Here is a 25,615-nt window from a genome sequence, read left to right on the forward strand (position 1 = left end):
TCCCCCTCCCTGGTAGAAATTCACACCCGGTTTGGCCTGTTTCAGGCATTGGATCTGGAGTAGCACAAGCTGGGTGTGAGCAAGCCCTGAACTGGTGATATTCGGCATAGCCAAGCGTGTGACACACTCGTGGTTCACGATGAAAAATATTGGAGACTAAATATCCAGACGAAGCCAAATGCATAGTGGCTAAAGACAAAACAGCACAGTATGAAAAGACCTCCCCAACGCCAGATCGGCGCTGGGGGCTGCAGCCTGGGGCCTCGGATTTTGAGGACACCCCCGAAATACCCACCATTCACTGCATTGTTCTTCAGTTCCTCTCTCGCAGCATATTCCCCGTGCGTGGAGGATACGCCCTCTAAACCCACGTGTATTTACAGGACACATTAGCAAGCACCTTACACCTCATCTAAGATCCGGCCCGCCAGGTTGTACCAGCTCCTGAGCCTGTTCTGGGCTGGGCCTGTCTCCGCTGTGCTTTGGCTGCTGCATGCCGGATACCGGTCCGTGATGGTTGCGCCGGGGGCAGGATATTCACGGATTTAGCCTTTGCAAGTTTTCCTCTCCGCTTAGGTCAAATGCTGAGCTGGCCAGTTCCAAGGTATTGTGGGAGATGCCGGTGAACAGCATTGTGGGGAAAAAAAACAATTCAGTTGGTGTAAGTGGCCAACAGTCATGCCTACAATATTCATGCCGGGCACTAACCGGGCGGTAATGGGGTGTGAGTGCTGCTATGTACGTGTGGTTAACATTACCCCCATCACCCCAGGTCTGGGCACCTCACATTTTGTGGTGTATTTACCCTTCCAACACCCCTGGGAGGCCAGGCAGTGCTAATAGTCCCGTTTGGGGAAACCGAGTCACAGACCGACTCATTGACTTGCCCCAGGAGGCTGCAGCTGGGCAGGAAATTGAACCTGGTTCTCCCACGTCACAGATTCATACTCCAGCCACCGTGTCCCTTTCTCCTCTGAGATGTGCTGGCAAATGCTCTGCCAGCCCTGAATTGTTATTGTGAGGTGACGCTTCCGGGACCCTGCTGTACCCAGAGCCAGCTGCACCATCTGCGTCGTCGGTCGTGAGTGGGTTTCTGGCTGCACACAGAGGCTCCGGCATGGCAGGTACTGCACAGAAACACAGTCCCGGCCCCAGCAGCTTTCAGGGAAACTGAGGCACAGAGCCAAGAAAGGACTTGCCCTAGGTCAGGTTTCGTGGGAAAAGCACAGCACCCCCTAGACCTGTTCCGGAGGGAAAAGCAGCCCCTTCCAGAGCCCCCCGCCCCCTTTTCCTCACTCTCCCGCCCAAGCACTAACCCCACCCAGCAGCCCCCAGCATGTCACAGCGATAAGAGCGGGGGTCGTCTGCTGCAGGTGACGGCCCCGACCAGGGATCCAGGGACAGGCCGGAGCTGCGAGCAGCCAGGCAGAGACGAGACATAAACACAGACTTCCATACCCAGATGTGGCCCTCAGGCCAAAAAGTTTGTCCACCCCTGAGCTGGCACGTCAGAGCTGGTCTAGACTAGGTGTATTTTAAAAACGGGTTAGCTCCCATGTTTTAGAAGTCCAGTGTGGACAGACCAGGTTGTATTTTAGCTCCTGCTCTCTGCTTTGCTATCCTAGGCTTCATCCTGACTAGCTAATGTCGGTAAAAATACAACTTTCCTGGTCTAAAAGATGTTAACTAACATGGGTTAAAACAAGCCTTCTAGCCCTGTCTAGACACGCCCTTAACTAACAGATGTTAGTGAACACGTTTTAACAACAGAAATCGAAATCAGAGAAAACAGCTTTAACTGGAAGGGCAAGGGGGGTGAGGTGTTGCTTCTTTATCAGGGACTTATTTTCTCCCAACTGCTCCTTGGGTGTTTGAGTTCAATAAACATCACCAATACTAAATGCAAACTCTGCTCCTGGTTTATCCAGGACATTGGGAGCTCACTTGCACCAGTGTAAGGGGAGTGTGAAACTGTCGTGTTTCACGCTCACCGGGCCCTGGTGTAAAGGGGAAAAGCCATGGGAGCGTCAGACCCTGGGATTTTAAACAGCTCAGATGTTTTTTTGAACCCTCTCACTGCCCGGCATGAATGAGCTGAGGTGTGCATGGAATCACTGCTCTCAGAATCCGGTCTGATCCCTAGTTTTCCATAGAGACGCCCAGAGTGGACGAGACTTGAATTTCAAGCAGAAAAACCAACATTTCAGGCTTCCTGTGCCCCAGATAAAGGAGCAGGGATGACCCTGATTTCCCAGCTCAGTTCTAAGACTCCTTCAGTACACGGAGCCGTAACCAATGGCCCGGGGCTGTCGATAGTCCCATGCCAGGACGCCGGGCTAGATGGGCCTGCCGGCAGCTCAGCGAGGTGACGCTGCCATTTGCACAGGCTGGGAGAGTACGTTTGTGGGGCGGGGGCAGGCTCTGCAACTGGGCCGGGATGCTGCTGACAAGGGCTCGGCCAAGGAAATGGGTCATTTCCCTCTGGGCACCCCCAGATCTGGGGGCAGGGTGGATGCAGGCGGGTTTGATTGTGCCTGATGAGCAGCCAGAGGCTTGATTGCTGATTTCAAAACCATCCCGCACCCCCTGTCTTTGGACCCCTCCCCCCTTTACCTCCCCCTCCATCCTCCCGCTCCCCCCCACCTAACATGGATCTGAGTGTCAAGGAGCTACGAAGATGAGCTGTTACCATGGAGATGTGTCACTGGTTCTAGAGTAAAGGCCTTTGTCAGTAAAGATCCCACTGTCAAAGGGAAGGGGGGGCTTGCTGGGGAGCCAGGACTCCTGGGTTCTCCTCCCAGGGCTGAGAGGGGAGTGAGGTCCGTTGGGTAGAGCTGGCAGCAGGAGCTGAGAGCCAGGACTCCTGGGTTCTCTTCCCAGCTCCAGGAGCGGAGTGAGGTCTGGTGGGTAGAGCTGGGGGTGAGGGGTTGAAAGCCAGGATTCCTGGGTTTTCTTCCTGGCTCTGAGATGGGAGAGAGGTCTTCTGGGTAGAGCCAGGTAGTGGGGATGCTGGGAGTCAGGAATCCTGGGTTCTCTTCCCCGCACTGCCACTCACTCACACACAGGGTGAGCTGGTCCCCCCGCCCTCCCCGGGAAAACAGGGAGCGCGATCTGGAGCCCTCCCACTAAAGAGCTCGGCATGGTGAAAGGACCAGAGCGAGAGCTCCTGCAGGCTACCAAGGCCGGAGGGCCGGCCACTCACCCAGGGCTGGCCAGTGGCTGATAGCATGGTCTGTACCCTGCGGCTTTGCTGTATCGTGTGCCCCATTCACGCAGCATCTCCCCGCCCCCTGCTTCGCAGCATTACATCGGCCCATTAATTGCGGCTTTTAATTGCAAACCCTGGTGGAGCTGCAGGCGCGAGTCTGCCTGGCAGGCTGTGCTGTGCCCGCTGGCCACATGGCGAGGGCTGCGGTGGAGGAGACTCTCTCGCCCTCAGAGGAAGGATGGTGGGTGGAGCCATGATCCACAATGGCCCCTCCCCTGGGGGAGGTCATATCCAGTGCATGTCCCCCAATAACCTCTCCCCGATGTAACCGGGACACCTAAATGTTGCTAAGCGACACTGGTTCTCCTTGGCTACCCCCTAGAGATGGAGTGGGTGTGCCACCCAGCCTCAGAGCCACGCAGCTGAGTGCCAGAGCCCCCAGACTGCATAACGTCCGTGGGGATTCCCTCCCCCACCCCCGTGAGGCTCCAGTGGTGGGGGTGGCAGTCAGCTGTGCTTGTTTGGCCAAGATTAGCTGCCCTGCTCCCTGCATACATGACTTCCATGTGGAATCAGGCTGGGATCAGGGGGCGCCGTCGCACCTGTCATCTGCAAGAGACGCCGTGGGTTTGATTCTCAGCACAGAGCCAGAGTCATTTCTAGTCCAGAGACTGGACGTAGACTGTCGGCTCTTGGGGCTGGGGCCAGCTTTGTGCTCTGTGTCTGTGCAGCGCCTGGCACAATGGGGTCCTGATCCGTCACGGGGGCTCCTGTGTGCTACTACATTACAAATGAATAATGACTCTTAACCAGCCTTTTTCATCAGTTGGGCTCCAAGCACTTTACAAAGGAAGGTCAGTAGCATTATCCCCGCTTTACAGCTGGGGAAACTGAGGCACAGAGCGGGGAACGGACTTGCCCCAGGTTATCCAGCAGGCCAGTGGCCAGGGCTCCAGAGTCCCAGTCCAGTGCGCTCTGCACTAGGCCACGCTGCCTCCCCAAGAATAATAAAAAATGGCACCAACTGAGCTCAGCACCTGTTGTGCCAGGGGCTGTACAAATGTAGCGAGAGATGGCAGCATTGCCAACCTCGGACGTGAACCAGGCCCCCAACACTGCAAGATGGACTTAAAATCATGAGATTTGTTTTATTAGATAACAATGAATTCAGTATTCTTTTTTTCTCCTCTGAAGCCAGCTTTTCCCTGCTGTCCCCAGGGCCACAGGAGCAAGGGTTCTTCTGACTCCAGGAGCTGGGCCTTGAAACCCCCCACCATCGTGCTGCTGAGGCAATGCCAGCCCCTAAGAGATCCCTTCCGATAGTATCTGAGCCCCCTTGTGCGGTAGGGCAGGGACTGTTCTCTCTGTGTTACCTGTGGGGAAATGGAGGCACAGAGAGACTCCCGCAGGGGTCACACAGAATATTTGCAGCGGAGCGGAGCTGATTTCCCCATAGCCCATCTTAGTGCCATAGCTGCCTTCCTCTCTAAGCCCAGCACCGTCCTTCTAACAGACCAAGGGAGGATTTGCAGCTTGTAGGAGAAATGGGGGTACAAAGCAGTGAACTGATTCACCCGGCCTGCTGGTGACAGCAGTGGGATTCGAGCCCAGATTTCCCGCATCCTGCCGCAGTGCTTTACCACATGACCACGCTGCACTAGAGTTTAACATCTCCTCTCAAATAATTCCCCTCCCACCCCCCCGTTCGATATTTACATCCTTCAGCTACTCCCAGACAATTATCTGAGCGCTCCTTAGCCGCCGTCTAGCCAAGCTAGTCGTATTTAGTTCTTTTAATCTCCCCTTGTAATTCAATCCTCTGAGACCCTTAATCATTTTCGCTGCACTGCTCCAAATTCCCTCTCATTTGACGGCAGCTTCCATGCCCCGGAGCGCAGAGGCAGGATCCAGGCCGGAAGTGCCCTGGAGAGGGGGTGGGGACCATCCTGCCCACCAGGCACTGGGATATGGTATGTCCTAAAATAGCCCCGGCCCTGTGGCTGGAGCAGCCGGACGGGCACACAGGGGTGCTGCAAAAGGCCCGGCCCGTCTCTGCAGGGTTAACAGGTCGTGACCCACTGATGCAGGATGGGCTTGTGGGTCAGATGCTGGGACTCAGGTGAGCTGAGCTCGATTCCTGCTCTGCCACTGACTCCCCATGCAGCCTGGTGTGAGTCACTGCATCACCTGGTGCCTCAGTTTCCCCTTCTGTAAAATAAGGGGGACCAATCCTTCCCTTTGTTTCAATTGTGAGCTCTATGGGGTAGGGGCAACCTCTTGCTGTGTCTGTGCAGCGCCCGGCACAAGGGGGCCCTGATCTCGGTCGGGGTCTGTGCAGCTCCTGGCACAAGGGAGCCCTGATCTCGGTCGGGGTCTGGGCAGCGCCCGGCACAAGGGGGCCCTGATCTCGGCCGGGGTCTGGGCAGCGCCCGGCACAAGGGGGGCCCTGATCTCGGCCGGGGTCTGTGCAGCGCCCGGCACAAGGGGGCCCTGATCTCGGTCAGGGTCTGGGCAGCGCCCGGCAAAAGGGGGCCCTGATCTCGGTCGGGGTCTGGGCAGCGCCCGGCACAAGGGGGCCCTGATCTCGGTCGGGGTCTGGGCAGTGCCCGGCACAAGGGGGCCCTGATCCTGGGCAGTGCCCGGAACACGGGGGCCCTGATCTCGGCCGGGGTCTGGGCAGCGCCCGGCACAAGGGGGCCCCCCCACATCCTGGTCACAACCTTAATGCGGATAATAATTGTTCGTCTTCTGCTGTAGAAAGGAGCCTCCTGTGTGTGCAGACTTGGCAGCCCTGTTGCTTGGGCGCTGCCCAGCGGATGGGCTGTGGGGAGTTTCCAGGGAACCCGCTGTTGCTGGGTCAGGAATCCAGGGCTCCGAAGGCCGATAAATCTGTTGGCGCTAGAGCAGGAGATTTCCAGACGCTTGTTCATCTCGCTGCCCTTTGCTGTGGCTTTCCAGGGAGTTGGGAGGCACCTTTGCGAGGAGACGCTAAACAGGGACATGGCACAAGCAGGGTGTGGGGGTTTCAGCCAGTGTATTGCACCGTAATGGAGCTGGGGCGCTTGATAAATTGAGCATTGCAGCCAGCTCTGGGGTGGGGCGCGGCTGCTTTTTAAGAGCCATGCGGCCACACTGTACGCGACTCGCCTGCCCAGCGTTAAAAGGCAGCAACCTCTGGTGTGGAGCATGGCAGCTGCTTGGCAGCACACAGAGACACCACATGGGGATCATTCAGCCAGCACTGAGGTTCCAGGGCTCAGCAGCTGTTTAGCAGTCACACAGTATTAGCACAGGGATCCTTCACCCAACCCTGAGATGCAGCCACTTCTGGGGTGAGGTGTGGCAGCTGTTTCACTGTCACGCACCATCACTGTCAGACACTTTAGAACAAGAGCAAGTGGCTTTTCCACGTGAAGAAGCTACAGGAGGGAAATGAGGTGACCAGGATTGTAGAATTAACACTGGAATTTGGCCCAGACCCCTCAATTCCTGCTCCGACTCGCTGGGAAAAGGTTCTGATGCAGGGCCCTCACCTGAGCGATTCGCCTGGCCCTAGCTAGGTCATTTTGCCCCACAGCGACCCCTGCAGTAGCAGGAGGGTCCAGTTCTGGTTCTCCCTGATAACGATCAGGACCCGACTTGCATCTAGCAAGGGTCCCAAAGTGTTCGCATCACCAAAACCTTCCAGGTCATCTAAGCGTCGGGCCCACCCTCATTAGTTCCATTCTATGTTTGGGGAAACCGAGGCACAGAAGGGGGCAAAGCACTTGCTCGTGAGTCACACCAGGATGTAGCAAGGGAATCCAGGAGGCCAGATCCCCCCCCCTGCTGTGACCACTAGACCCCGCTCCCCTCCAAGAGCCAGAAATAGATCCCAGGAGTCCTGGCTCCCAGCTGCCTGCTCTAACCAATAACCCCTACTCCTCTCCCCAAGCTGAGGCTAGAGCCCAGGCGTGTGGGCGAACCACACACCAGACCCCTCCCCTCCCGGCTGATCTGCCATAATTTGGCAGTTTGAGATGTAATTAGGCAGTTTCTTAAATCGCAGTGTCTTCACCCAGGAGACCGAGCCGCCTCCCGGAGAGACCAGGAAGCCATAACTAGGAGCCTTGGAAAGCTCCCCTCACATGTGCTGCCTGCGCTCCGGGCCCAGCTCCTGCAGCCGGGCGGGAGGGAGAGATGTGCGGATGGCACAGCCGGGGTCCTGCTGGCCGGGGCTCCAGTCCACGGGGGCATCCCAGTGTCCGGGATCCCTCGACAAACCCAGCGCCACTCAGCCTGGCTTGTTCTCACTGCTACGCCCAACCCCCATCCCAGAGCCGGGAAAAGAACCCCGGAGTCCGGACTCCCAGCCCTTCAGCTGTCACCACTAGTTCCCACTTCTGGCTAAGCAGGGGTGAGCTGGGACCGCAGATGGTGGGGAGAGCTGCAGTCTGTCACTAAGGGCTGAGGCCAAGGGCTCAGCAGGGGGCGCTGTCCCCTCACAATCAGTGCTGACCCCAATGCCCCAGTGTGGCACTAAGGGGCGCTGTGCCGCAGGGAGCAGGGCGGGGGGGGCTCAGCGGGGGGCGCTGTGCCGCAGGGAGCAGGACAGGGGGCTCAGCGGGGGCGCTGTGCAGCAGGGGGCAGGGCGGGGGGCTCAGCGGAGGGCGCTGTGCTGCAGGAGCGAGGCGGGGGGCTCAGCGGGGGGGCGCTGTGCCGCGGGAGCGGGGCGGGGGGGCTCAGCGGGGGGTGCTGTGCTGAGGGGAGCGGGGCGGGGGGGCTCAGCGGGGGCGCTGTGCTGCGGGGAGCGGGGCGGGGGGCTCAGCGGGGGCGCTGTGCTGCGGGGAGCGGGGCGGGGGGCTCAGCGGGGGGCTCTGTGGGGGGGGGCTGCTGGAGCCACCCTGTCCTCAGTCCCGCCCCCCGCAGCCTCCATGCCCCCAAGAGCTGCCTGTCTCTGACCTTCCCCCCATCCACCCCACTCTCCCACGGATCTCACAGAGCTGGGTCAGCCCATTATTAACCCTTCCCGTGCCAGGGTTGGTCCTAGCTGGCGGTGGGCTGGGGAAGCCAGTGGGGCTGGGTGTTGTCAATCCCTGCCCTGGAGAATAGACGGTCTGGGGGGGGGACCCGTATTGGCCCTGGGTCAGAGGGGGGAATTCCCCTCTCCAATGGTGGTGCTACTGGGCTGGGAGATAGAGGAGGGGGCTCTTGCCGCGCATGGGGTGGGGTGAACCCCGCAGCCCCCCCAGCTTGTTTCATGGCTTCTCCCCCCTCCCTCCCCCAGGCTTGCTGACTGCCGGATCGTCCCTCCTGTGTGATGCCGGGAGAGGCCCCGGGCTCGGGCCGGTGAGAGCCGTGCCAGGGAGCGAGCGTGCCAATCGCCCGGCCGGCACCATGGCCCGCCTCGCCCACGCCCTCTGGAGCCTCTGCGTCACCGCCATCCTCGTCACCTCAGCCACACAAGGTAGGACGGGGGCTCCACAGCGGGCGGGGGGAGCAGGGGGTCTGGGATCTCCAGGGGGCACCCGATCTCCAGCTGCACCCAGGACACAGATAGACCCTGGGTTCCCCCTGGGTCTGCAGCCTGCATTGCCCAGTGCCACCACTAGGGGCTGCGGAACAGCCTGGGCCCCCACCCTGCAGCGCCCCCCAGAGGGGAGACGTGTCCCCCAGTGCTCGCAGCGATAGGGAGAGGGGGGCGCTGCAGGCTGCGAGGGGGAGCGGAGGGACACGCCTGGCTCTTTTGGGGGTGGGGCTGTGGTCCCATGGGGGTCTTGGCTTCTCAGATTCTACCATCCAGCTTTAGGGTCTGACAGGGGCAGCGGGAAGAATATTGCCAGGGGCCCCAGCTGTGCAGATCCCCAGCCCAACCCGCAGCCCCAGCCCTGGGCTCCCCTCTCCCCAGCGGTGCCCTCAATCAATCCCGCCCGCGCTCCTGCGCCCAGCCCTGGGCTCCCCTCTCCCAGCTCTGCTGGTGCCCTCAATCCCGACCGCAGCCTCCTGCTAGCCCAGCCCTGGGCTCTCGCCCAGCCTCAATCCTGACCCGCAGCCTCCTGCTAGCCCAGCCCTGGGCCAGCGCCCAGCCCTGGGCTCCTCTCCAGCTCTGCCGGTGCCCCTCAATCCTGACCCGCAGCCTCCTGCTAGCCCAGCCCTGGGCTCCCCCTCTCCCCAGCTCTGCCGGTGCCCCTCAATCCCGACCCGCAGACTCCTGCTAGCCCAGCCCTGGGCTCCCCCTCTCCCCAGCTCTGCCGGTGCCCCTCAATCCCGACCCGCAGCCCCCTGCTAACCCAGCCCTGGGCTCCCCCCACCACAGCACCTCTGTAAGGAAGAGGCAGATGCAGTGAGGAAGATTCTCTCGTGATCCACGACTGGCACCATAGGGGGCCCCGATCTTGGTCAGCGTCTGGGCAGCACCTAGGGTTGACAACTTACAAATTGCAGAAAACCGAATACCTTTGCCCCACCCCCTGCCCTGCCCCTTCTCTGAGGCCTCACCTCCCCGCTCACTCCATTCCCCCCTCCCTTTGTCCCTTGCTCTCCTCCACCCTCACTCACTCGCTCATTTTCACAGGCTGGGGCAGGGGATTGGGGCGTGGGAGGGGGTGAGGGATGCAGGCTCCGGGCTTACCTAAGGGGGCTCCCTGGAAGTGGTGACATGTCCCTTGGCACCTCGGCAGAGGCATGGCCAGGCGGTTCTGCGCGCTGCCTCTGCCTGCAGGCACCGCCCCCACAGCTCCCATTGGCCATCGTTCCTGGTCGGTCCCCACTGATCTCAGTCCAGGTCAGTGCAGAACCTGGCACAAGGGGGCCCTGATCTCATTCAACACCCTCAATAGCCTCCAACCTGTTACCTTGAGTCCCTGGCGGGTATCTCTGACTCCGTGCTGTTCAGACAAGGGTCAGTTATTATCATTAAGCTCTTGTGCCTGGGTTGCCCACGCTCTGCTCAAGGGTGATCTGGGGGCACTGGGTTCCCTGTGCGGGTGGGTCCTGTTGTCGAGCTGTTAACCCTTCGGGGTGCAGCTGAGCAGGGGCGGAGCTGGTGGGGAGCCAGAGGGGGCATCTTTGGGGGGCTCCCCTGGGGGGATTGAGATACCCAGATGCTACCATCCCCTGCGTTGTTCCTTTCCTCCTCCATCTCCCCTTTCCAGCTGACACCCGTGAGGTGCTCGCCCAGGCCTGCCGGAGCAGGAGCTCTGGGCAGGGCATCAGAATGGGGGCAGGGCGCCAGGCCAGGAGACTTCAAAGAGGGCACTGGGAGGGGCATATGGGACCCAACGGTTAATCTGGTCCCTCCCCAGCTTCGATTGGGGCATTGAGCAGAGGGAGCTGAATGCAGGGGTGACAGGGGGAATATGGGAGAGGGACGAGCGATGACAGGCTTCAGCCCAATGTCAGTTACAGCTGGCTCAGGGGAGAGCAGGAGCTGGGCTTAGTGGAGTTCCTCTGGATTTACACCCCAGGGAAACTTCAATCCAGCTCTATCCCTGAGGCTCCGAGGTTCTTGGGTGACATTAATGAGAGCCACCAGGTCTGGTGAGTCAGTAGCGCAGCTCTGTGTAGGCAGCCCAGCCTCAGTCACACTCACTGCCAGCTGCCTAGGGAAATGTCAGGGAGGGAGGAGGTGGAAATCATAGATAGAATCATAGATTATTAGGGTTGGAAGGGACCTCAGGAGATCATCTAATCCAACCCCCTGCTCAAAGCAGGACCAATCCCCAAATCCCTAAATGGCCCCCTCAAGGATTGAACTCACAACCCTGGGTTTAGCAGGCCAGTGCTCAAACCACTGAGCTATCCTTCCCCCCATTCATTTTTTTCAGGGTAGTGGGGGATGACTCTGTGCTCAGAAAAGCGAAACGGGGAGCCCTGGGGCCCCAATGCGGGTGGGGCAAGGGATAGACATAGGACAGGTCACCACAGAGACACGTCCCCTTCCCCTAGATGGTGGCTCAGGTTCTGGTAGTGTGTATTGGATAGAGGGTGGGGAGGAGTCAGGACTCCTGGGTTCCATCCCCGGCTCTGGGAGGGGAGTTGTGTCTAGTGGTTGGGGAGTGGAGGCTGGGAGTCAGGACTCCTGGGTTGTATCCCTGGCTCTGCCACTGTCTTGCAGTGTGACACTGGGCAAATCATTTCCCCTCTCTGTGCCTGTTTCCAGATCTCTTTAGATTGGGGTAGGGACTATCTCTTGCTGTCACTGGGGGAAACCATGTTATGGGAGCTGGGGGTGGGGGGCTTGTTAAGAGGACACAGCAGAGATGGAAGCGCATGGAGGGGGCTGCAGCGCTCACTACCTGCTGAGTGCGCTTTTGTCATAGGTTTATTCCCCACTTTGAACTTTAGCGTTCACAAGATGGGGACCTGCATGGATTCCTCTAAACTTAAATCCTAGTTTAGATCTGGTAAAGCTGCCACCAGCTAGAAGTTCCAGTGTCTAGCACACTCCCTGTTCCCCCAAACTTTCCCTGGGAACACAGATCCAAACTCCTTGGATCTTAACACAAAGGGAAATAAACCATTCCCCCACCTTCTTCCCCCTCCCCTAGTCGTTGGGAGAGATACCTTGATCCAAACTCCTTGAATCAAAACAAAGAGGGATTCACTTTTCCCCCCTCCCCTTCCCCTGAAAATCCAAACAAGGGAAGAAATCAATCAGGTTCTAAAAAAGAAAAGGATTTTATTAAAAGAAAGAAAGAAAGTACACTATCTCTGTAACACCAGGATGGAAAATATACAGGGTCTAGCTTATAAACCTGGAGAGACTTTTCCCCCCTCCTTTCTCAGAATAATCAAAGTAATAGCAAACAGCAATAAAGATATTTCTCCAGCAAACACACAATTGCAAATGCAGAAATTAATTATAAGACTAATCCGCCTTTCTAATACTCACTATACTGGATAGTAGGAAATACTTCAGGAGAACTTGGATATATGTCTGGCCTCTCTTAGATCCAAAGAGAGAACAAAAGAACCAACAAAGAACACAGACAAAGACTTCCCTCCACAGAGATTTGAAATTATCTTGTCCCTTGATTGGTCCTCTGGTCAGGTGTTCGTCAGGTTACTGAGCTTGTTAACCCTTTACAGGTAAAAGAGACCTTAACCCTTAACTATCTGTTTATGACAGCTTTGCACGGGACCCTTTGCACAGACTTAGGGCTGCCCAGTTCCCCCACCCAACCCCATGGGTAGCATTGTCATAGTCCCCACACCAGGGAGTGGGGGAGATTCCTGTTTAATCTGATCATCTCCGCTCTATCTGCTTCCGTTTCTAAAGTTAGATCAGGGAAGAGATGGCGGGGGGGGAGGAGGAGGAGATTTAAAACAAGGACTCTACTGTGAGTGAGGGGGGCTGGGCCCCAAGGCTTGGCTTCCCCCAGCCCCACGGGAGAGCAAAGGCAGAACATAAGGCTGATTGGACTGATCCACCACTAGGGGGCACCACTCTGGGGATTGAGCTAAGTGGTCAGTATCACGTCTACAGGGGATGTGGTCCTACACACCACACACCATGGCGTGTTCCTGTATCCCAGGGGCAAAGTGCACCACAGATATTATTGTTATTCCCATTTCAACCAGAATCATTGGAGAATCCCCCTGGCTGGGGGCAGTGTAGGGCATAGGACACACAGCCGAGCGGTTCATATTGTGCCCACCTGAGGGCAGTGTTGTGCAGACACAAATGCATGCTCCCTAACCCCTACAAGACCATGGACACACAGCCCAAGGCACACCCATGCCCAAGTAGGGCCGCCCAGATTTGCCCCGGGCCCCACAGGGGCCCCCACGAGAGTTTTTCAGGGCCCCTGGAGCGGGGTCCTTCACTCGCTCTGGGGGCCCCAGAAAACTCTCGCGGGGCCCGGGCCCCCGGAGCTTCTTCGCTCCCGCTCTTCGCTGGCCGGGGGTCCTTCCTCTCCGGGACAGAAGGACCCGCCGCCGCCGAATTACCGCCGAAGCGGGACCCGCCGCCGGAGTGCAGCCGGGTCTTTGGTGGTAAGTCGGTGGTGGAGGGGGTGTCCTTCCGTTCCGGGACCCACCGCCAAAGTGCCACAAAGACCCCGGCGGGGACCCCCCGCCACTGAATTACCGCCAAAGTGGGACCCGTTGCTGAAGTGCCCCGAAGACCTGTGGTGGGGGCTGCACTTCGGCGGCAGGTCCTGCTTCGGCGGTAATTCGGCAGCGGGGGGTCCCCGCCGTGGGTCTTTGGGGCACTTTAGTGGCGGGTCCCAGAAGGAAAGGACCCCCCGCCGCCGACTTACCGCCGAAGCGGGGGCCCCCCGCCGCCGAAGACCCCAGGCCCCCAGAATCCTCTGGCCGGCCCTGCCCTCCTCTCCTCCAGGTGGCCAGAGAGGATGGACAAGCTCTCCCGCAAGTCACTGGGAAAAATCCATCCAGCGGCTCACTTTACTGCAGCTCTAAGAGCCACGGGAGGTAGGAGTCCTAGCAACGCACACGAGCAGGGATGCAGAAGCTTGCGTGTTCAACTGCAGCGGGGCCGCTCGCACTCGAGCTCGGCCAAATGAACGCTGTCACAGAGACACCCCTCAGCAGGTCTGAGCCAGAGCACTCTCACCAGTGCACAACTGAGCAGCAAGCCCAGCGGGTTTTCCATTACATACAGGCACCCCATCGAGAGCTGCGGAAGGTCCCCATTTAACCCCAGAACAGGGACAATGCAGACAGCGCAGACCTCCCCACGCCCCAGCCTCTTCCAACGTGCATCAAACCCTGCAAGGACTGCAGACCAGCTCCCCTCGAGGGCCCCAAGGCCTCCCCACGTCCCCCATATGTGCCCAGAACACACTTCACTAGGAAAGAAGCTTCCCCCTCACACCCTGCTCAATCCTTAATGAAAGGCTCCGATGATCCTAGAAATGAGAGTCACTTAGTGCCATTTCTGCCCCCGCATCTGAGCGCCTAAGATCTCCAGCTGATGTTTACAGTGTTGCTTATGGCCTATGAAGCACCAGACCTGGCCATGGCATTCCAGCAGCTGTCGCCCCCCCCCCCCTCCGACCCAGCAATAAAATAACCTCTCCGCTGCTGCTTGGGATGCCCGTTTATCCATCGACTACACGCCACCTCCCCATTTCAGCACCGACACTCGTCCCCTTGGGCTTTCAACTCCAGGCGAGTTCAGGCACCGTTTATGGCAGTCGCCGACCCCCCCACTCCACCCCCAGGCCACATCCCTGAACTCCTTGGGCCTCCAGGGAGAGGAACAGCTCCCGGCTCATCACAGCAACGACAACTGTCCCCTAGAGCTGAACAGCCACATGCCAGTCTGATTTTTTTTTTAAACTTTATTGGTAATTGTTTCAAACATGTTAACAACAAAGCACACTGTTAAGTAGGAAGTGGGGGTGGGGGGTTCTTTTGTTTTTTTCCAGTGAAACAAGTGTTGTTGGAGGACACAGACGTGTTTCCCAGGGCGGGGTGGATGATATCCTCACCCTCTAGATGGGACTCTCAAGCTTCTTTGTGGAAAGGGGGGATTTGGGGGGGGAGACCTAGCCACAGGGCTATATAGATTTAATTTATCTATGAAACCAAAATCCAACTCCCCCCCGCTCCGCATGCACCCTTCTTGGGGGGGCCGCTGGTCCTAGAACTCAGAAAACTCCATGGCGTACTCCTCAGTGGTTGAGACCCGGATCTCCTCCTCCTCATAGTTGTCAAAGTTACTCGTGTCGCCAGGATCTTTGCACTTTGGTACAAAGGGAGCTTCCATCTGCAAAGGGCGGGGAGGGGGAGGTTAAGAGTGCTGGGGGGGTCCCTAAGCAATACAGGATCGGGCCCCTTAGCAACCAGGTGAGGGATGCAGAATCAGCACCTCCTCAAGCCCCCTTTTATCTGCCCAGAACTCCCTCCTCTCACTTTGCAATCAGGGAAGGGCAGGGGGTCATGAGCCCCTTGGATCCCCCACTTGCATCATCAGTAGGGTTTTAATCAGGACCTTCAGCACAGCCCTCTCCCACCCAGGGCCGCCCAGAGGATTCAGGGGCCTGGGGCAAAGCAATTTCGGGGGCCCCTTCCATAAAAAACAGTGCAATACTGTACAATACTATATTCTCGTGGGGGTCCCTGCGGGGCCCGGCACAAATTGCCCCACTTGCTCCGCACCCACGGGCGGCCCTGGGAAAAATAAACCTTCCGCATCTCAGCACAAACCCAGTTTTGAGAAAACTTCTTTACAAGGTATCACTGGTTCTCAGCATCAGCTAGTGCTAAAAGGCATAAAGCTCACTAAAAGGGTTGGACAAATATTTTCCATCAAAACTTTTTCTGGATCGAAAACTAGGGGTTTTAAAAAGCAGAAAAAAATCACGGACAATGTCTGTTTTCCTTCAACATTTGTTGTGGGTTTTTTTATTGAAAAGCTGAAATTAGTCTGCCAAAACCTGAACATGGTTTGGGGTTTCAGAAGTGTGTGGCCAAATATTTGTTGCTTGCTGTGTTTGATTGTTTAAAGAAACAATAAAAAAATTCTGCTTAAAAAAAAATCCAAAACTTTTGAACCACCTCAGCTTGTGACCAAACACCTGAGCCCATCCAGGCAGAGATTTTTCCAGGTTTCTGATACTCTGCTGGCTTCCTTGACTCATATCTGTCTCCATAACTTTGGGTTCATTTAGCTTAGAACATAAGAACAGGGGGGGGGGTCGCACTCAGAGGCTTGCTGTGTGAAAGGGGTCACCAGTCTAAAAGTTTGAGAACCACTGAATTAACCCCTCTGAAGCCTCAGGGAATGCAAGGGAGGGGGTCTCCCTTGCTAGGCTTGGGAAGGCTCTTGCTCTTCTCATGTGATCCCTCCCCCAGTGGCTAATTTTAAATGAAGCTAGCGTCCCCTGACAGGAATCTCCCTATGGCACTGAAATTACATAGACCAGGGCTGCACAACTCGTAAAGCGGTGAGGGCCATATTACTCCAGAGAAAACAGCTGAGGGCCGAACCCATTCGGCCCCACCGAACCGCCCCCCCCAGCACTGCCCAGCCCCAATGAAATATTCCCCCTCCCCCCCCCCCCCCCGCCCCAGTGAAACAAACCCTTCTTCCCCAGCGCTGCCCCACTGAAACAGCGGTATTGAACCTTGGTAATATGTTATAGCGGGCCCCTAAGGTAGTATAATTAAGGTAAAAGAAAAATTTCTTTTTGCTAGAAGTAGACTAAGATCTTCCCCCTCCCCCACAGCTTTGTAATCAATGGCCCTGTGGAATGAACGAGGTGGGACTGAGGAAGGCAGCACCTCCAGGCAGCTGCAGCCCTTGGAGAGGGGATGGGAGCCAGACCAGATCAGTAGAACAGGTCAGCCACTGACCCTCGCTCGCCTCCTCAGCCCCCCACCCCTCTGGCTCGCCTACTCAGTCCGCGCCACTGCCCGCCCACCCACTCACCTCCTCAGCCCCCCACCCTCCCCGGCTTGCCTCCTCATCCCCTGCCACTGCCCGCCCGCCTCTTCAGCCCCCCTCCTTCACCCGCCGCTTGCCTACTCACCCCCCGCAGACCGCACAATGAGCCCACCGACTCACCCCCCGCGGGCCACACAGTGAGCCCATGCGGGCCGCATATGGCCCCCCGGCCGCATGTTGTGCAGGCCTGCACTAGACTATGAGTGATTCTGATGTGCTGTTCCCTCAGGATCTCCTGTTGAAGCTGTTCCACTGTGGATAAGCAACTTATAAAAAGCCATTGAAGCAGAGACTCTGGAGTCTGGGTCTCCCAGGAAAGTGTGCTAACCACGAGGCTACAGAGTCCCTCTCATGTGGGTGTTCACTCTTGCTGTCTCTGGACCCATCATTGTTACATTAGTTATCCATATTGGAAGAGCTTAGCAGGACAGACTGAGGGAGATTCCCATCGGAATATCCCGTAGCACAGAGGTAAAGCACTCACCTGAAAAGTAACAGAAGCCAGTTCAAATTTTCCCTGCTCCCCCTTAGCAGAAGAGGGCACTTGAAGCAGGGTCCTTCCTAACCTAGCTTAGTACCTTCCCCACTGAACTAAACATTATGAAAAAGCAGCTCTTCCCCACAGCTTCTTCCTAAAACAGCACAGCAACTAAGCTGAAAAGACACTTGGCAGTTGAGAATTCCAAGCAGAAAGAGGTGCCTTCCTGCAGCCCAGACTTCAGCACCTATCTTGGAGCGGGGGCAGGGCTTAGCACCTCCTTGGCTGAGTATCTCCCATGGCCTAGTTTAGTTGAGGAGCCACCTAGCATGCTAAATTTTCTGAATTTCAATCTGAGGTGTCTAGTTATTTAAAAAACATTAATAATAATAATAATAATACATAACAAATGGAAGAAAGAGGAATCTGATAATAATGAATATAAATCAGAAGATAGCAATTGAAGGAAACTGATAAGGGAAGACAAGGAACACAAACAGAAGTCTCCAGCCAGCAGAATTAAGGACATTAAGAAGGAGTTTTTGAAATATATTAGGAACAAAAAGAACCCTGAGAATGGTATTGGTCCATTATTAGATGGAAATGGAAGAATTATCAATAATAATGCAGTAAATGCAGAAGTGTTCAATAAATATTTCTGTTCTGTTTTGCGGGAAAAACAGATTATATAGTCTCATCATTTGGTGACAACAACACTTTTTCCATTCCATTAGTATTTCTGGAGAACATAAACAGAAGCGACTAAAGTTAAACATTTTTAAGTCAGCATCCAAGGATTTTATAAGAGTTGGCTATGGAGCTCATGAACGGTTAATGTTAATTTTCAATAAGTCTTGGAGCCCTGGGGAATTTCCAGAAGACTGGAAGAAAGCTACTTTTGTGTCAGTGTTTAGAATGGTAAACAGGATAACCTGGGAAGTATAGGTCTGCCAGCCTGACATCAGTCCTGAGCAAGATAATGGAGAAGCTGATATGAAACTTGATTATCCTCCTTTAATTCTTTATTAATGTAATTAATCTAACCATCAGGGGAGTGAAATTCTGGAACAGCCTACCGAGGGAAACAGTGGGGGCGAAGGACCTCTGTGGCTTTAAGATTAAGCTTGATAAGTTTATGGAGGGAATGGTTTGATAGGAGAACGTGATTTAGTCAATAGGTCAATAACGTGACCACTGGTAATTAGTACCGAGGGTCAATGTTGGGATATTGAAAGTCTTTTTCCTGAGTGTCTGGCTGGAGAGTCTTGCCCGCATGCTCGGGGTTCAGCTGATCGCCATATTTGGGGTCGGGAAGGAGTTTTCCTCCAGGGTAGATTGGCAGTGGCCCTGGAGGTTTTTCGCCTTCCTCCGCAGCATGGGGCAGGGGTCGCTTGCTGGAGGATTATCTGCTACTTGAAGTCTTTTCAGGATTTGGGGCCTTCAACAGCTGAGTCAAGGAGAGAATTATTTCAGGAGTGGGTGGGTCAGCTTTTGTGGCCTGCATCTTGCGGGAGGTCAGACTAGATGATCATAATGGTCCCTTCTGATCTTAAGTTCTATGATTCTATGATTAATGCAAATCAATAGGGGCAGTGATGAGCTGCCAAATTTTTAACAACCGGTTCTCTCCTCCCTCCAAATTTTTAACAACTGGTTCCTCCTCCTCCCCACTCCTGTCCCATCCAACCCCCCCATGTTCCTTGACAGCCCCCCCCATATGCCCTATCCACCCCCCTTCCCTGTCCCCTGACTGCCCCTTGCCACCCCATCCAACCCCTTCTCTCATTCCTGATGGCACCCGGGACCCCTACCCCATCCAACCACCCCTTCTCTCTGTCCCTTGACTGTCCCTGGAATCCCTACCCCTAATTGCCCCCCACCGCCCCATCCAACCCCTGCTCCTTTCTGACTCCCCCGACCCTTACCCCCATTCAATTCCCTGTTCCCTGCCCTCTGACTGCTCCAACACTAATCCACCCCAACTCCCTGCCCTCTATCCATCACGCCCTCCCTGCTCCCCTTACCTTGCTGCCTGGAGATGGGGTCCCAGCTGGGCTGGGGCTGGGACCCGGACACTGGGGCAGGAGCCGCGCCGCCCAGCCAGACCGGCCTCAGACGCTGGGACAGGAGCCCTGCTGTGCCGCCCGGCCGGACCTGGACCCGGCCGCGGACCCCGGGGCAGGAGCCGAGCCCCGCCCGCGCCCGCCGCTGGGCCACGGACCCGGAGCCAAGCTCCGCCGCCGGGCCGCGGACCTGGACCCCGGGGCAGGAGCCGAGCCCCGCCCGCGCCCCCCACCCAGCCGCGGACCCTGGGGCAGGAGCCGAGCCCCGCCCGCGCCCACCCAGCCGCTGACCCGGGGCAGGAGCCGAGCCCCGCCCGCGCCCAGCCGCTGACCCCAGGGCAGGAGCCGAGCCCCTCCGCCCGCTTGCTTACCTGCCTGCCTGCCTCCCTCCCTCCTGTTCAGGCTTCCCGCGAACATCTGATTCGCGGGAAGCAGGGAAGGGGAGGAGAAGGGGGCGGAGCAGGAGAGGAGCGGGAGGTGAGCTTCAGCCGGAGCTTTTGTTAAATTTAGCAGCCCTTATAGAACTGGTTGTCCTGGAACAACCGGTTCTAAAATGGCTGCTAAATTTAACAACCGGGATCCCGGGAACCAGTGCGAACCGGCTCCAGCTCACCCCTGCCTGCCTGGCTCTTTAGCATCCGGATCTCTGTCCGGCGTCTAATTTTAGCAAACGGTTCGCGCGAACCGTTGCGAACCGTCTGCCGCTCACCCCTGAATAGGGGTTTTCGGAAAATAGATCCTGTCAAAATAACTTGATATCTTTTTTTGAAAGATTACAAGTTTGGTTGATAAAGGTAATAGTGTTGCCATAATAAACTTAGACTTCTGTAAGGTGTTTGTCTTGGTGCCAGACAACATTTTGACCCAGGAATGATAGAAAATTAACATGGCACATATTAAATGGATTAAAAACTGGCTAACTGATGGATCTCAAAATGTAACTGTAAATGGGGAATCATCATTGAGTGGCTCTGTTTCCAGTGGGGCCCTGCAGGAATCAGTTCTTGTTCCTATGCTATTTAACATTTTTATCAGTGACATAGGAGAAAACATAAAATCAAAGTGATAAAGTTTGCTTGGGCCCCTAACTCATGCTTTGTAACTCACAGAGATTTTCTAAGCACAGCAATGCTCAGCACCACCATACCTTTGTTCCTTTGTGAAGCTACCTCAACGTTGCCACTGAACTCTTTGTTGTTTTTGTGGCTACAAACTAACAACAGCTACCCCCTGATACTTAAAGACATAGAAACCAGGTCTCCTGAATGTCAGGCCAAAGCCATAACCATTGGGCTACCTTTTCTTTTATACCAGGCATGTGCAGATAAACCCTGAAATGGCAGATGCCCCAGAGGTGGACCCTGCCCTCGGAACAGTGGGAGAAAGCGAGCTTGTCCCAATTGACTGCCTTGATTATGAGGAGAACAGCACCATCATTATACCTGTGAAACTCCTATTCCATGTAAGGAGTGCAGAGGAGAGAGAGACTCTCACACATGTATTGTGGGGTTTCAGGGATTGATCCCTCTGAAATCTGGGGAACCAATGAAGAACCCTGCACAGAATCAGACCCAGATGCTTCAGAGACCACCCGCGTCTAGTACCCAAGGGGACAGGATTCCTTACCCAGTGAGGTCACAGTCTCCTAATTCTCCCACATGACGTCCCTGTAGAGGGATCTCTGACCTGGGTCCAGCAGAGCCCATTCCTCCTCAGTGAAATACACAGACACCTCCTTGAAGGTCACCAGCTCCGCTGCAGCCATTTCCCTTCCCCGTCTCTCAAGGGGATGGGATGATCTGGAGTGAAACATAGGCATTATTCTGAAGTCTGGCAGGGTGAGAAGGGTAATTGGGGCAGTTTCAGGGGCTCTAGACAATTTCACATCCCAGTTCATTCTTGTCCCTTCCCCTGAAGACAAATGTTCTAGACTCTGCCATTCTGAGGTGATGCTTGAGCCAAGATTTTCAAAAAGAGAAACCTAAAGCTATGCTCCTATATCCATAGTGAGGTCTCTCACTAAGTGGCCTGAATTTCAAAAATGCTGAGCCTCCAAATTTGGGGTTGAGTGGCCAGCAGGGCTGATCATCAGGCCTCGTATTTAGCTGTCTGAATATGGACTGAGAAAATCAACTTTAAGCTCCAGTGCGTAAAATTCTTGTCCATGGTGACTTAATTACAGCATAGACCCGACCCCTCCCACCAGGACTAAATCCATGGAGACAGTTTTAAACCCTCACAATAATAGACATTAAATGAAGACAACAGGACCACTCAAATGCTCAAAGACATACATGTGTGTAAAAAACTTGCAAGATTGGATCTCAAGTCATTAAACCAATTTTACTGAATTGAAAAAAGTCAGCCTGTGTGGATATGTATACTTGGACACAGATATCAACCAGACTGCAGAGAGGAGACTGTTTGAACTAGGAATTCTCTCTCTGTCAAACTTGTCGCCCAAGGCATTAGAATTGCTCAGAAATTTATATTTTTATATCACTTCTCGGCCTCGTGGCTGAGGGGTGAAAACATTATCTAAGTTGTACTTTTCCCCACTGGCTCTTTCTCAGAAATAAACTACATGGTTTTCCTCCAACTTTCTAAAGTACTCACCCCTGGATGGAGACTTTCAACCCTAAAGATGAACATAGGATTTGCCAGACTGGATCAGACCTGAGGTCCATCTAATAACTGTGAGCATGTTAAAAGCAACTGAAAAGGTCCCTTTACACTGAAATTATGCAGCCAACACAGAGGGCTTGGTCTACCTTAAATATCTGTAGTGGCACAGCTGCATTAGCACTGATGTAGCACTTCAGTGCAGACACTACCTGTGTCAACAGGAGGGATTCTCTCATCTGCATAGGTAACCCACCTGCCCAACTGGTGGTAGCTAGGTCAACTGAAAAATTCTTCCTTTTACTTCATGCTGTCTACATGGGGACTTAGGTCATTTTAGCCATGTCACTGAGGGCAGGTCTTCACTACTCGCTGGATTGGCGGGTGATGATTGATCTATCGGAGTGGGGGTGTCCATTTATTGCATCAAGCGTAGACGCAATAAAATTGATCCCCGATTGCGCTCCCCGTCAACTCCAGCGCATGAGAAGCGGAAGCGGAGTCGACGGGGGAGCGGCAGCGGTCAACTCACCACCGTCCTCATGGCCAGGTAAGTCGTCCTAAGATATGCTGACTTCAGCAACACTATTCGCGTAGCTGAAGTTGCGTATCTTAGGTCAACCCCCGCCCCCCCCGTGTAGACCTGGGCTCAGTGGTGTGGATTTTTAAACCAAACTAATTTTCTAGTGTAGACCTGGTCTGTCAGGGTCACTGTGTGCTCCTTCTCTGTCAAATGTAAAATTTCTAGTCCAAATTCCTACGACAGCAGAATTGGCATAAAATTGACATTTTTTTAAATGGTAAAATTGTAATTTTCTCAGTTGCCCGGCCCCTTCTTGAAAATGGGAGACATGGATTCCCATCGAACATTCATTAATAAATTCATCCAGGACAGAGACTGCCTACCCTAAAGCTTTTAGATAGACTAGGTAGCTGAGGTAATATCTTTTACTCAGGGCTGGCTTTAGGACGTGCAGGGCCCGATTCAAAAGAGCTGCCGCTGAAGACAGCGGCAGCGAATGAGCTGCTGCCGAAGATTGCGTCGGCAATTCGAGGCAGCTCAATCGGGTACTGCTGTTTCTGGTGGCACTTCAGCGGAGGGTGCGGGGCCCCTCTTCTGGATGCTGTGGGGCCCTCGTAGGCAAAGAGCCTGATTCCTGGGAATAGGGGAATCGCTCTAAAGCCGGCCCTGCTTTTACTGGACCAACTTCTGTATATTTTGGTATTGTTGTTTGGTCCAATGAAAGATACTGCCTCACCCACCTCGTCTCTCTAACATCCTAGGACTGGCACGGCTACAGCTACACTACATCCAGTAACTGCCAAACGGTATTGGACCCGAGGTCCGTGTACAAAATTTGAGAATTTTATGGGCAACTGAAATGGTCCTCTAGACTGAAATTGTGCAGGGCACTGTCTGTGTCACTGTGCGCTCCAGCTGTGATGAAAAGCAGAATCCAAGAAGTTGCTTTGCAGGATCCCCCTGACACTGTCCCCAGGGCAGCGCATCCCCCCAGCAGCGCGAGCTGCTTTTCCTCTCCCTGCCCCTCACCTTGTCCCAGGAAAGTCAATGTGCCCCGGGGTGCTGCAGGGAATGGGGCTGGGCAGAGCAAGGAGCCTCCTTCCCCACCTATTGCTCCTGCTGCCCCTGCCAGTCTCCCCCCACCCCCCGTCTCCCTCTGCTCCTCCCCCTCCCCTCGGCTGGGAGACTCGGTCCCTGGCCCGGCCGGGGCGTTCGCTCCCCGGAGCTGGCTCGGCTCCTGCAGGCGCTCGGGGGGGCAGAGCCGGGGGGGGGTCAGGGAGGGCAGCAGCTCTGGGACTCGCAGCCCCCCGCCCCCCCCGGGAGCAGAGCTGGGGCGAGGAGGGGCCGGTGGTGCAGAGTCACTTTCCCGCCCGGCCCCGGCCCTTCCCCCGGGTCTCGCCCCACCCGCAGGCTCCGGCTCAGGGGCTGGTGGCGGCAGAGCCAGGGCTGCCCCGCAGAGAGTCCCCGGCTGGGCTCAGAGCGGCGCTAGGGAAGGGCTCTCCCCGCACCCACCCCGCTGGGGAGCAGCAGCGGCTCAGCCCGGGCTCCCGGCTCACAGTGGAGGCAGGGGCTGTAACGCCAGAAACACTCACCGCTCCAGGGTCGCTACTTTGGCTGCACTGAGCATGCGCACCCGAACTGAGCATGCCCAGTAACCTTCGCTGTCGCCGCTGCCCTCTCGCTGCCCTCACTTCTACTGGCGATTTGCTGCCTCCTCTTTGGGGTGGTTTAAAAGGCTCAAGGGGGCAAATCGCAGCGGGGGGGCTGCCAGGGTCTGAGCGGGGGGCAGAAATTTACTGGCCGGGGGGGGGGTCAAGCTGCTGCAGGTAGCGGCAGGAGAGAGGCTGAAGGGGAAAAATCGGGGGTGGGAGCCGCTGCGAGACCCTGTGCGGGGACAAAACCCCCGTTTAGGGAGGGGGAGGGGGGAACAGGGGCCCCTCGGGATGAGCCACCTGCTGCGCTCGCAGATCTGGGGGTGTCGGGGCTGGAGGGGCACAGGCTGGTGACCTACCCCCCCCGCCACTGCCCGCCCGCCTCCTCAGCCCCCCTCCCCCGCCGCCGGCTCACCTGCCCCCCCGCCACTGCCCACCCGCCTCCTCAGCCCCCCGCCCCGCCCCGCCGCTTGCCTGCTCCCGCCCGCCGCCCGCACAGCCTCCTCCCCTCCCCGCATGTTGTGCTGACCTGCACTAGACCATCCACCCTCCCAGCAGCGAAGGCGGCAAGGGAGACTTGACACAGGGATTCCCTCTCCCAGCTCTCCAGCGCCATCTGCTGCCCCCGCAGCCTGGGTTGTTTTACAGAGGCCCTGGCTTAAGTATTTATTCTCAAGCTGAAAGTTTTTTGATTAAACACAAGAACAAAATCAAAACAAGTGTTTATATTGAAACAGATTCAGCAAAACAACCGGAATTAAAACTTATTGCAGCCTTTTTTGGAGGCAAAATGTTTTTGAGTCTCTTATTTTGATGACCATCCTTTCTTTGAGGAAAAGGAAAGGGGGCATTTCACCTTTAGCCCTGCCGTGTGCCGAGTATTCGTTGTTCCCGGTTTTAAGCCAGACAGACCCACGGTGCGGGAGAGAAAGGACAGACATGTGGGGGAAATACAGCGTTTGTTGCTGTTCTTGGACCACAGGACGGCAGGCTGCTTTAGGCTGGCAGGTCGGCCACAACACCTGGTCTGGTCTCAGGCTCACATCCTGTCAGGGACACCATCTGGCTGGGTCTGTTCTCCTCAGACAGGACTGGGTGGTCTCGTCTCGCTGTGGTGATGCGCGCAGTGCAGCTCATTTCAGGAGTTGCGGAAAAGCCGAGGGAGCGAGAGAGAGGACCGGCGGGAAGAAATAGTGGGGCAGACAGTAACCCAAAGGGGATGCAAGGTTCTTACACGTCCCTGCAGCGCTGCCCATCGGCTGTCCCCACTGCTGGGCTGGGGACTGGGTGCCAGGATGGTTTTCAGGAGTCTCACAACTGAAAAACAAAGTTCCTTGAACAAGAGCAAGGTCTGCTGGCCGGGAAGGAAGTCCTCTGGTCTGGTCGGCTCCCTCTGCCCTGGGGGTGAGCAGGATGAGACGACGCGAGCTGGACAAGATGAGCTGGGATGCTGGGATCCAGGTGAGAGCTGGACTGGGATTTTTTTTTTGCCTTCTCTTTTTAAGAACCCCACAAGGGAGGCCACGGGGGGCACAGTTCCTCTGCTCAGTATTTTGTCCACCACTTAACCCTAATACTCACACCACCGATTTTGGCCCATTACTTTCTGGCCCCATCGCTTGTTTGTTAAGTCCGACTTCAGCCCAGTTCTTGAGTCGCCCCAGCCGGCCGTGCTT

The 25,615-nt window shown here is 56.0% G+C and overlaps 2 long non-coding RNA genes across 4 annotated transcripts in view; one reads left to right on the forward strand and one right to left on the reverse strand.

Moving 5' to 3' along the window:
* Window positions 1-20,579, forward strand: part of LOC120394485 — a 58,800-nt gene extending 38,221 nt beyond the window's left edge. Inside the window, exons 2-3 of the long non-coding RNA XR_005592309.1 lie at window positions 8,475-8,654; window positions 20,457-20,579. This is a non-coding gene — a long non-coding RNA (uncharacterized LOC120394485). The remainder of the gene's footprint in view (window positions 1-8,474; window positions 8,655-20,456) is intronic.
* On the reverse strand, window positions 14,476-24,872 carry LOC120394484. 3 transcript variants are annotated; one of them, XR_005592308.1, is made up of 3 exons: window positions 24,469-24,872; window positions 20,769-20,941; window positions 14,476-14,921 (listed from the first exon to the last, which is right to left on the reverse strand). It is a non-coding gene; the product is annotated as an uncharacterized LOC120394484 (long non-coding RNA). The 3 variants fall into 3 exon arrangements; XR_005592306.1 differs by lacking the exon at window positions 24,469-24,872 and adding an exon at window positions 23,880-23,940; XR_005592307.1 differs by lacking the exon at window positions 24,469-24,872 and adding an exon at window positions 21,759-21,973.
* Between the last annotated feature and the right edge of the window lie 743 nt (window positions 24,873-25,615).

This window comes from Mauremys reevesii, unplaced genomic scaffold (genome assembly GCF_016161935.1).
Source record: "Mauremys reevesii isolate NIE-2019 unplaced genomic scaffold, ASM1616193v1 Contig60, whole genome shotgun sequence".
NCBI lineage: Eukaryota > Metazoa > Chordata > Testudines > Geoemydidae > Mauremys > Mauremys reevesii.